The 11,188-nt window shown below is 41.0% G+C and overlaps 1 pseudogene across 1 annotated transcript; it reads right to left on the reverse strand.

The window, feature by feature from the left end:
- Window positions 1–671: 671 nt before the first annotated feature.
- Window positions 672–7,743, reverse strand: LOC143740593 (cerebellin-2-like; annotated as a pseudogene). The gene is made up of 3 exons (XR_013204846.1): window positions 7,584–7,743; window positions 1,154–1,291; window positions 672–1,053 (listed from the first exon to the last, which is right to left on the reverse strand). The product of XR_013204846.1 is annotated as a cerebellin-2-like (transcript).
- Window positions 7,744–11,188: the final 3,445 nt, after the last annotated feature.

The following is an 11,188-nucleotide window of genomic DNA, read 5'->3' on the forward strand; positions in this document are numbered from 1 at the left end:
ACTTTTTTTATTGCATGAAAAACAAGATTTGAACTATTTTATATTTTTTTACACATATTTTAGATTTTCAGATGTCCACTTGAGTGGACAGTATGCATTTATGTTTTTAACTGAAGAGAAACTGTATTAAACATAATACAGTAATAGCACAGTAATACTGTGTGTATTTAACAAACCAATGAATAAAATAAAAAATCATGTGAAAAATATAAAATACAATAAATATAAAACGGCTTCAATTATTGCAAAAACGCCATTAAATTTGTAACAGTTCGACCAGCAGACAGAGAAGAACTTCATACACGTTGATATCAGAACATGAGGATGTGATTCCATCAAAAATCTCTACAACCGGTGAAGGTACAAATCTGTGGAAACCCAATTCAGATTATAAGACACTGTAGTGGTCGGTTGATGTGCAACTATGCCATTAAATCATGCATACGCAAGAAAATGCTTTTTAAATATCAATTAGTGACCTGTGAAAGGGCTAAGAAGGATTCATTTTTTTCCTTTTGTGAGATTTTGTTCGTTCGTTAGTGTTTTACTAGCAATATATGTCTTTATTAATGAATAATGTGATTTATATTTAATATTAGTGAATAATAAGAACATTTGAAGGATTTTTGTAAGCTATTTTAAAACTTGTCTGAAGACAATTTTGTCCTGCCAAGTGCATGTTGACAGCTTCAAGAAAATTAGATTTTCTACTTTGTTTTTTGTATCTAAATAAAACATGCATTTGAGCTAAATCGAATGGGCAATAACTTTACATTGTAAAAAGAAGGTGTCCACTGAAGGTGTTTCGTTTCCACATATCTGTGTAGATACGACAGTTCTGTAAGAGCTGAAGAAGTATCCGGTCCCCTTGTTCCAACAGAAGAGTGACAGAGTTGCACGCAGTGTCCTCTGTGTCTTGCCCGGGAGGGTTATCTGATGCTGCAACCACAAAATTGCCGTTATTTAGTAGTCTTACACTGGTCGATATGGCATAAGGATTGAAGACCACAAAGTTGAAGAAATAAACTCCTTTTACTGGTGCAGTGAAGATTCCTGTTGATAATGGCAGAAACTTTGGTTCTTAAATAATAAATGACATGATAAAATTGTTAAAGCATTGTGTTAAGAATTTCTTTGTGCGATGTTACGATGCCTGTATTGATGTCATAAGCATTTCCAATGTTAGTAAATGCATTTTCATACACAAGATTGGTTGCTTCTGCATAAGGGCCAATATATTTGACATCCGTTGTAGCTGGCAGTGAGGCTGAAAAGGCTACTTTCACCCTTTCTGCAAAAAAAGGGATGAGAATAAAATTATCAAGCAAGCAAAAAGAAAAACCATTAAGTATCTTTTCATTTAATCTTTGTAGTGCTATTGCTTGTTGAACTTAAAGGTACACTATGGTTAAAAAACAAAATTGCATGCATTTTGCAAAAGAACATTGTTCTGGTCGTGCTTCGGGTCTGCTTTAGCCTACTGGTTCTTTCTATAACTAAAAAAAGAGAGAGATATTATCTTATTGCTCATAAAACATTCACTATTAAGAGATAACCTATATGCAGTTTAGATAGAAAGCATCTCAAGATGACAAGCAGAATACGCTACTGTAGTTATACCCTTTAATATAGACGGTACTTCTTTGAAACTAAATTCCTGCTTGAAACTAAATTCCTGCGCAGCACTATAGCCTTCAACAATATAGCACTATACAAAAATGACTTTTCACAATATAATGCTTTACAATAAACTTTGTTAGAGAGATACATGGCAATTTATCTGTTCTAGCTAGGATGCAATTCATGAAAATTGGGCACTTCTAGAAAAGTTTTTGATTTTTGGCAGGGTGTTAGGTATAGGCCTAAGGTTTTCAAAAATCCATGGATACAAGTTGGGGTGGTCCCCCTAGTGGCAGTTATCCATAAAATCCAAATTGTCCCCCGCCAAAAAGAGAAAAGGTTATATCTCAGCTTCCTTTAGTCTTAAATTGTTGAATCCAATTCTGATATATGCTTCTTATTTTAAGTCCATTTCCATGTTAAATCTATTATCATAGTCATATTTAGCTCAAATAAACTGTCAATTTCTCTGAAAAAGTCCCATTGAAATATTACTCAGGGCCCTAGACCCATATTTTTACCTCCAATGTATGCTTTTCTTTGTTGATTGGACAGGTCACTATAGTGTCAAAAATCACATGTTGTGACCAAAAGGACCATTGTTGAGGCTTTAAATGAACACAACTTCAGAACTATGCCACTGTGAAAAGTTATATTAGGCTTTTCACCATGTTAAGGATCAATATTACATTTTAGTCAAATAACACAAAAAAACAATACATACTTAAAACATCCTGTATTTATAAAAAAAAGAAATTGTTTCACTCTTCATCATTATTAGTACAGCCTCCCTCAAACTTGCACAATGTGGTACAGCGAAGTCTAGCTCGGTGGCACTTACAGTTGCCGTTTCAGGCAACCACACGGCCACAATTGAGGAGGAGTGAGCATCCCTTGCTGGCATCTTCCAGATCTGTCCGATATGGCACCCAGACTTTGGTTCTGTCAGTCCATTCCCAACCCCAATCACTGGGGTCAAGAATCTCTGGAGTTTTAGAGAGGGACTGCTTCCAGACAAAAGCTGCAGTGAGCAGGGCACGCTTCCCATGCTGGAATAAGGCATGCTGGGTTGGGGGGATTGAATCCAGGGACTTGAGGCCATGAGTGAAAAGAAGCTTCCGGGCTTCATTGACTGACTTGACACCGCAGTTCTTACTATACATGAGTACAGTCCAGCGTTCAAGAACTCGCATGTGCACTGAATCCAGTGTGAGGCTCGTTGGGTCTTGGGTGATCACAATGAGGGTGTCGGTGACTTCTAGGTAAGCTGCCCACGCATTCCATGCAGTTTTTTTGCCAATTCCATACACAGCTGATACAGACATGAACATGACGACATGAAGAGCTTGACGGACATGAAGAGCTTGGTGACAAGAGCTGTATTTGCCTTGGCAGACCCCAACTTGCTGGCACCCTTCTTCAGATCCACGGGTGGCCTGTTCGTGAATGTGAACACCAACACAGCTTGGTGGATTTTTCTATTCTTTGCCTTACAAACTCTGTGAACATGGCTTTGCCGATGTTAGGAGCTTCCCTGAGGGAAATGGAGATCTCATGATCAATGACCTCACCAGTGTCTAGGGTGATGAACTCTGTACCCATTTCTTTGAAGGGATTGACTATTTTATCTTCCTTTGCAAGATCGCATAGTTCTTTCAGATGATTGAGGAACTTCTTCTGCTCAGCAGCTGAGGACTCTGGATGTTCCAGACTTTCCTTCTCGCTTGAGGCAGAGAAACAGGCAACCTCAAACTCATCAATGGCCCGTAGCATTTCTGGTTTTGAGAGCTCGTTTATCTCCTTCTCCTCCTTCAGGGCATACAAGCCCTTTGAACCACTGTCCTCCTTTAGAAACTTAATACTGTGTTCCTGGCTCTGATCAAGCGCCATAAGGGAGAATTTTCTATCACGTTGGACCACAAACTTATAATTAATAATAATTCATTACATTTATATAGCGCCTTTCTCTGCACTCAAAGCGCTTTACATAGAAGGGTGAATCTCCTCAACCACCACCAATGTGCAGTATCCACCTAGATGATGCGACGGCAGCCATATTGCACCAGAACGCCCACCACACACCAGCTTACTGGTGGAGAGGAGACAGTGATGAAGCCAATCAGTATTTTTTGTGACCACGGTGAGTCAGGACCTCGGTTTAACGTCTCATCCAAAAAACTTCCCCTCCATGAACGTCTCGTGGACTGCTGGATGGGTATCTGGCAGGTTTGCCATGTCCTTCAGGAATACTGGCATCCAGCGGGCATCATTTGTATGCCCAAAGGCAAATAACCACGGGCACAAATCTTCGAGGGCATTCAGGGTCAGTGGCCAATTCCCCACTCGCTGACCACGGATGAGGCGGCAGTTGATCATGAGGTAGTCTCGAACTGTTAGCCAGTAAGAGGTTGTTGGAGCATTATTCCTGAGTCGACTCTCCCACATCTCCATGATTTCATGAGGCCCATAGCCCTCTTGGCAGTACTCCTCATATGCCTGTATTTTGAGTACATGGAGCAAGACAAGGGTAAGCTGGTAGGCATACGTGTACGTTTGACAAGCTTGCCGCTTAGTAGAGATGCTGCAACACCAGTATTGAAGATCTTTGCAAGGGCAAACATCCGGTCCCATCCAGAGCCAGCTAACAGCTTACCTCAACACTCTTGGGACATCATCTCAATATGAAGGAAGCCCATGAAGCACACAATTTTTGATTCGTCAACCTCGTCAGCGAACTTCCACTGGCATTTTTTCTGTTGCGTATACAGAGGGCAGTCAGCCACTATGACTGGAACCTGACCAGGATTCACAAACTCGGTTGCCTTCATGACCACAGGCATTGAGTGTTTCTGCATGGCCATAGATGAGGCCTTCTCATAAAAAACAGGGAAATCACCAACTGTGGCCCTTGGCCTGACATCTTCTTTGCGTTGGCCATGAGAGAAAAATCCAGAGTAGGTCACTGGTGTATTGAAGTATTCCATCTTTTTTCTGTCAGGACCGTTTGGAGATGGTCTAGCCATGCTTCGTCAGGCACTCCTGCTTGAGTGTTCTCAGTGAAAGCTGGTCTGGCTGTTCCATCTGAAACTGATGAAAGCTTGATTTCCCCAGCATATTCAGCGATGTACGGCACAATGGCAAAGTCCTTTGGAAGTTTGATAAAGGTGCCTTCAGAACCTTCAAGGGTTAGAGGAGGAGGGTCAACCCCCATGTTGTCATGAGTGAGATGGACATCAACTGCAAACTGCCTTGACATGGCACGGGCTAGGGCCCTCCTGACATCCATGACTCGTTCATAAGATACTGACATGCCAAGTGCATGGAACTTCTTGATGATGCCTTGCTAGAAAGCTACCAAGAGCTAGCAAGCTCAGTAATCAACATGGTGAATTCAAACTACTCAGAGGAATGTGGGCAAGTCAGTGTACCCTTAAAATATGTAAAATCACTGTATACTTACTCACATATGGTCCTTGTATCATATCAAGTAGAAAAGGTGTCATTATACAGCAATTTAAGACTAAGGGAAGTTGAGATATAATCTTTTCTCTTTTATGCAGGCACCATTCTGTTTTTTATCGATACCGGCCACTAGAGGGCCACCCCAACTTGTATCCATGGTTTTTTAAAAACCTTAGGCCCATACCTAACACCCTACCAAAAATCAAAAACTTTTCCAGAAGTGCCCAATCTTCATGATTTTTCACGTATTCCTTCTCAGCTATTCAATAAAATACCTTGCTCACCTGTTGAGTATTAAAAATGCCCTTTCCCTCAATACTGGCCATCTCCGAAAAGCCAATAGGTGTGTTTGACTTGAAGTGGGGCTGCGCAGACCGATCGGGGATGTCTTCAAAATACTGCAAGAGCATTTTGAAAGAGGAGCCATCTGCTCTCTAATTGCTCTCGCGGCACTTTGATGTCATACACTGATTGATCTGCACAGCACCACAAGTCGAACACAACTATCGTTTATTCTTGTTTCATTACGAGTTCTGTCTGGTTCTCTTTTGCCAGCAGATGCTCCTCTGTTCCTCTGTTCGGCATTTTTTTAAACGGGTGATTCCCAGGAGGTTCGAATAGTGATGGCCGCTTTCAAAACACTGCTCCATGACGCTCCGATCTGTGTCTGGCTTGAAGCAGTGTATGCCATTTAGAATTTTTGTCCGACTTGAGACAGCGCCGATGCTACGCCACTGTAACATGGCATCAAAGTACCGTGGGAGCATTTCGAGAGCAGACGGCTGACTCAGACGGCACAGCTTCTTCACAGCGGCTGCACAAGCTCTAATATAGGGCTTGGGCGTCGTGACGTCATCACTTGGCGTGGCCGCCATTTTGGCAGCTTCCTTTACTACTACTCGGACTACTGCGCACTGTTTGTAGACGTACTTCCTCTCAGTTCTGTGGCTTAATTTGATTTAAGTTACGTTATTTCAACCATGGTAACCCGTTGCTGTATTGTGGGGTGTAACAGCGCAACACATAATCATCAAGGGAAAAAGATAAAAAATGGATTAACTTTCCACCGCTTTCCTGCTTGGAAGCGCACCCACGGAGACCTAGTTTCCGAGATAACAAAGAGTCGTCGGCTCGCTTGGATCTCGGCTGTAAGACGACCAAACATAACCTTCCACAGTATCCCGGTGTCGATGAGAGTGTGTTCCCTGCATTTTCATTCTGGTACGTTAAAGAAGGTGTACTATTTTCTTTTTATACATTGTTTCTTTCCTTCAACCGCGACACCACATACATACACATGATGCGCACGCACACAAACACAACACAAACATATCACAACATTATGGTTCTATATGTTTTCAACACTTCTGCTAACCCGGAAAACTACACTTTTGAAACACATAGTTAAAAGTACATGTGAATGGTTGTTAGCACTAACAGTTACTAAACTAGCAGCTAGGTGGAGCGCACCTTACCTTTGTCCGGATTACTGCGTTCCCACTGTTCGTTATGATGATCTGCAGCTCCTGAACCCATCCATTAGTGAACTGAACATGCGACTCCAATTCCTTGTAGCTTCGGAACTGTTCAGAGGTGTAGGCGCTCACACCACAAACAAGGTAGCTGAATATGTTGTTTATACAAAACTGCGGCAGCAAGTCCTCGTCGGTGCTCCACTCTTTATGTGAAATTTCATAAGGATCCAAACCGTTAATAATGGCGATTTTGTCCACATATCGGTCACTGGCTTCCCTAGATAACCTATCACGGTAAATTGCACATCCTTTTAGGTTTTTTTAACATATTTCTTTTCTTTTCTTTCTCTCAACTCTGCTTCTCCTCATTCGGCTTGCTGTATGTTTACATTCGTATAGCTGTCAAGATGGCCGCCACGTCCCAGAATGCAACGCGGCGCCCAAGCCCTATTCTGATTGTTCCAATCTAACTTCTGACCAATAATGCTGCCTGAATCATGCTGCCACCTGATGGAGTTTTGGTTCCTTGCCACTGTTGTTGCCATTGTCTTTTGGCTTGCTTAGTTGGGGACATTAAATTTAACATTTAATTTAATATTCAACAACAATGATCCGCCTTCATGGGCACCATTACATGAGAACTGAAGTGTGCTGACATCACAGTTTTCTCCAGAGCGGCTATATATAAATAAACTAAATTAATAACTTTTTTACAACAAAAATGAAACATCGTGACGCTGTTGTCTTCTGGAAACAAACTTTGTTGCAATATTTTACTGTTATCTCTGTAAAGCTGCTTTGAAACTATTGTAAAAAACGCTATAAATAAATGTGACTTGATTTGATGACGACACAGCTGTTCGACGAAGAAATGTATAAAGGTTTGGAACAACTTGAGGGTGAGTAAATGATGACAGCATTTTCATTTTTGGATGATTTATCCCTTTAAGCTTTCTAACAAACTGGTCTCTCCAGTGTGGTCAGTCAGTTTCTTAAATAATAATAATAATAAATGTCATATATTACCTGTGTTTTCTGTTCTTAGTCGCTCTATTTCCTTCTCCATAGATTCCAGCCTTGCTCCCATCTTTCTCAGTTCTTCAACGATGTTTATGCTTGGTGAAAATAAATCATCTGCTGGTATAGCCCACACATTGACCATTAAAACTGTTTCAAAAATTCACATTATTTATTGTTTTGTCGGTTAGACCTACTAGTGATGTATCAACTGAATAACATTCTCTTAAAGACCACAACTTGCGTAACTGTTTAAACAGACTTTGGACTGCAAAAACTACGTTTTGAAGCAATAATTGGGGTATGTCATGGAATTTACAGGGTGACAGCTGACAAAACACTGTGATAATCCTGGATTATATTTTCCCAAATCAATACAAAATGGCAATTTAAAAACATATAGGCCTATACATATATATATATATATACTTTTAACTATAACAACTTTTAACAACTTTTAACTATAGTTTTTATATTATGTTGACTTTTTGATGTTTCGTGAATTGATGTATGTTTATAATGTTCATAATTAAGACATTGTCTTAGTAGGGTTCCATTGTGACAAAAGAGTTTAAAAAAATCCACCAATCTAACCAGCAGCAGACTTAGCATTGACCAGCAGTGGAGGAAGCCTGTCGGAGGATGATCAGATATTTCTTTTAAATTTATTTTCAATTTGTGTTTACGCCACTTAAATAGCGCGCAGCCAAGCTCAAGTGGAAATACAACTGGAACCATATACCGTTCGGCCCTGGAAAAGAGGCAGCAGAACTGCGTCTCCGAGCATCACAGTGTTTTGTTCCTCAGATGAGTAAATGATTCAAGCAGGCTATAGGCCTATAGGCCCCCGTTGATAAGTTAAATGACTATCATTTTAAAAGAAGCTGTTGATTTAAGGATTTAACTCAATAATTTGCCGCCATACTGTCGGGTATAGGCCTACTTTCATAATTTATATCCTATTTAATTTTTCCAATAATTTAACATTTCTACAAAAAATAAATATATTTAAAACATTAATCTCTTCATATAATTTATGTAAAATTCATCTATTGATTTTGTTGATAGTGTTGATTGTTGTAGCCGTAAAGTGTATCTTAGCCTATTCAGATTTAATTTATTCATTGAATTTAAGAATCTAACATAAGAGGACACAGATATGACAATACATTTCTTTAATACTCTCTCTGGCTTAATTGCTCAGTGTTATTTCAGGGTTTTGATTTTCTCTCAACTGAGAGAGAGCACATCCTGTATTTATTATAACGACTATTTGATATTAGGGGAGACTGGGGATGATTGTAACACTTTTTGCTTGCGCACCTATGACTCGCTGAATTTTTTAGCTTGAGTTCTCAAACTCTTAGACAAAGTACCCACATTTTTTTACTACAAATCGAACCAATTAAGCCCTCTATACGAATATCGCAGACCTCGTGAGTTGATGTCAAATACATGGTGTTCCTTTGTTACAACCTACCACCGGGGTAGTAACACATCCTGGGGTAAGTTGTAACAACAGACAAAAGAAGTAAAAATGGATGCCATAGCATATGATATTGTTTATAAACAGATTTATTGAAATAAAAGTACAATTTCTCTCTCTATAACAGACTTTCTGTTTGACTATGTGTTTGTGTGTTTAAATTTGTCTACTTGAACAAACTTACTGTAGTACAAACAGCACATTGAGAAGCACTTCAATAACAACAACCCACGTAATATGTGGAGAGGTATCAGGACCGTTACGGACTATAAGCACAGTGACCGGCAGGTCAGCCATGACCCCGCTCTGCCAGATACCCTGAACAGCTTCTTTGCACGCTTTGATTCAGTGAGCAGCAGAGAGACTGTGCACCTCCCCCAGCTAGAGGAGCAGCACCAGCCCCTCGTCCTGCAGAGGCACCAAGTGTGTTATACCCTAAAGAACATCAATATCAACAAGGCTGCAGGACCAGATAAGGTGTCGGGCTGGGCTCTGAAATCATGTGCTGACCAGCTGGCAGGAGTTTTCCTGGACATTTCCAACCTGTCCCTGCAGCTTGCTATGGTCCCTGTCTGCCTCAAAACCTCTATCATTGTGCCTGTGCCAAAAAAATCAGTCGGCACATGCCTCAATGATTAATGTCCAGTTGCCCTAACCCCAGTAATCATGAAGTGTTTTGAGAGGATCCTCCTTAATCACATCAGAGATGTTATCTCTGATTGTCTCGATAGCCTTCAGGTCGCCTACAGGAGGAACCGCTCTACGGAGGATGCTGTCTCGCTAGCACTCCATATAGCCATGACACACCTGCAGCACCCCAACACTTATGTTAGGATGTTATTCGTGGACTTCAGCTCAGCTTTTAACACAGTTCTCCCAGACAAGCTGGTGCTGAAGCTCCACAACCTGGGACTATCAGTTTCACTGTGTTCCTGGATCAGGGATTTTCTCAAGAATCGTCCACAGTTGGTGAGGATAGGGAACTTTACATCTTCCACTCTGATCCTGAACACTGGAACACCGCAGGGCTGTGTGCTCAGCCCGGCCCTCTCCAGCCTTTTTACTCATGACTGTCTTTCTATTCATTCCACAAATACGCTTGTGAAGTTTGCGGACGACACCACCGTGGTGGGTCTCATATCTGACAATGATGAGACTCGATACAGAGAGGAGATCCAGCACCTGATATATTGGTGTTCAACAAAATAATCTTATTTTGAACACCAACAAGACCAAGGAGGTCATGGTGGACTTCAGAAGGTCCAGGAAGACAAAGCACACTCCTCTTTGAATACGGGGGGATGCAGTGGAGCGTGTGGATAGTATTAAGTTCCTGGGAGTCCATATTTCATCTGACCTGTCCTGGTCGGTTAATACATCACACCTGGTGAAGAAGGCGCAACAACGTCTTTTCTTCCTCAGGAAGTTAAAACGTACTGGACTCGGCTCTCAGTTGCTCAAGAACTTCTAAAGTGCTACAATAGAAAGCATACTTTGTTTAAATGCGGTGTGGTATGGGAGCTGCACAGCAAAGGAAAGGAAGGACTTGGCACGGGTGGTGAGAACTGCTCAGAGGATCATGAGCTGCCATCTACCAGACCTGGACACAATATATGCTGTCCGAATCAGGAAGAGGGCCAGACGCATCGTGGCGGATCCCATCCACCCGGGAAATGGGCTGTTTGTACCACTTCCTTCGGGAAGGCGGTACAGAAGCATCAAGACCACTACAACCAGACTAAAAAACAGTTTTTTTCCCAGAGCTGTGAAAGCTATCACCCCCTTCCATTCCCTCGCAGTCATACACACATGCAACTCCTCTATACTGTATAGCCACACACTCACTCGCTCACATGCACATCTATTATCTATTACTACTGATGCAAAAGACTTACAAGAAAGCAAAACTCTGATTGTTTTGCACTGCTGCACTACGTTTTCATTTTTGATTTTAATACTCTAGTATATATTCACTCTGCTGCTATTCAATATATTTAGTGTTCGGTTTTTACTTGATGTATTTTATTTCTATTTTTATATTTCTATTTAAAAAGTTGGGCTTATAATTGCTTGTGTCATATAATTGTTCGTGTTATAGAATTGCTTGTGTTTATATAATTGCTGTGTC

The sequence above is a fragment of the Siphateles boraxobius genome, unplaced genomic scaffold (assembly GCF_051911475.1).
Source record: "Siphateles boraxobius isolate OS27281-9 unplaced genomic scaffold, OSU_SipBor_1 1, whole genome shotgun sequence".
Lineage (NCBI taxonomy): Eukaryota > Metazoa > Chordata > Actinopteri > Cypriniformes > Leuciscidae > Siphateles > Siphateles boraxobius.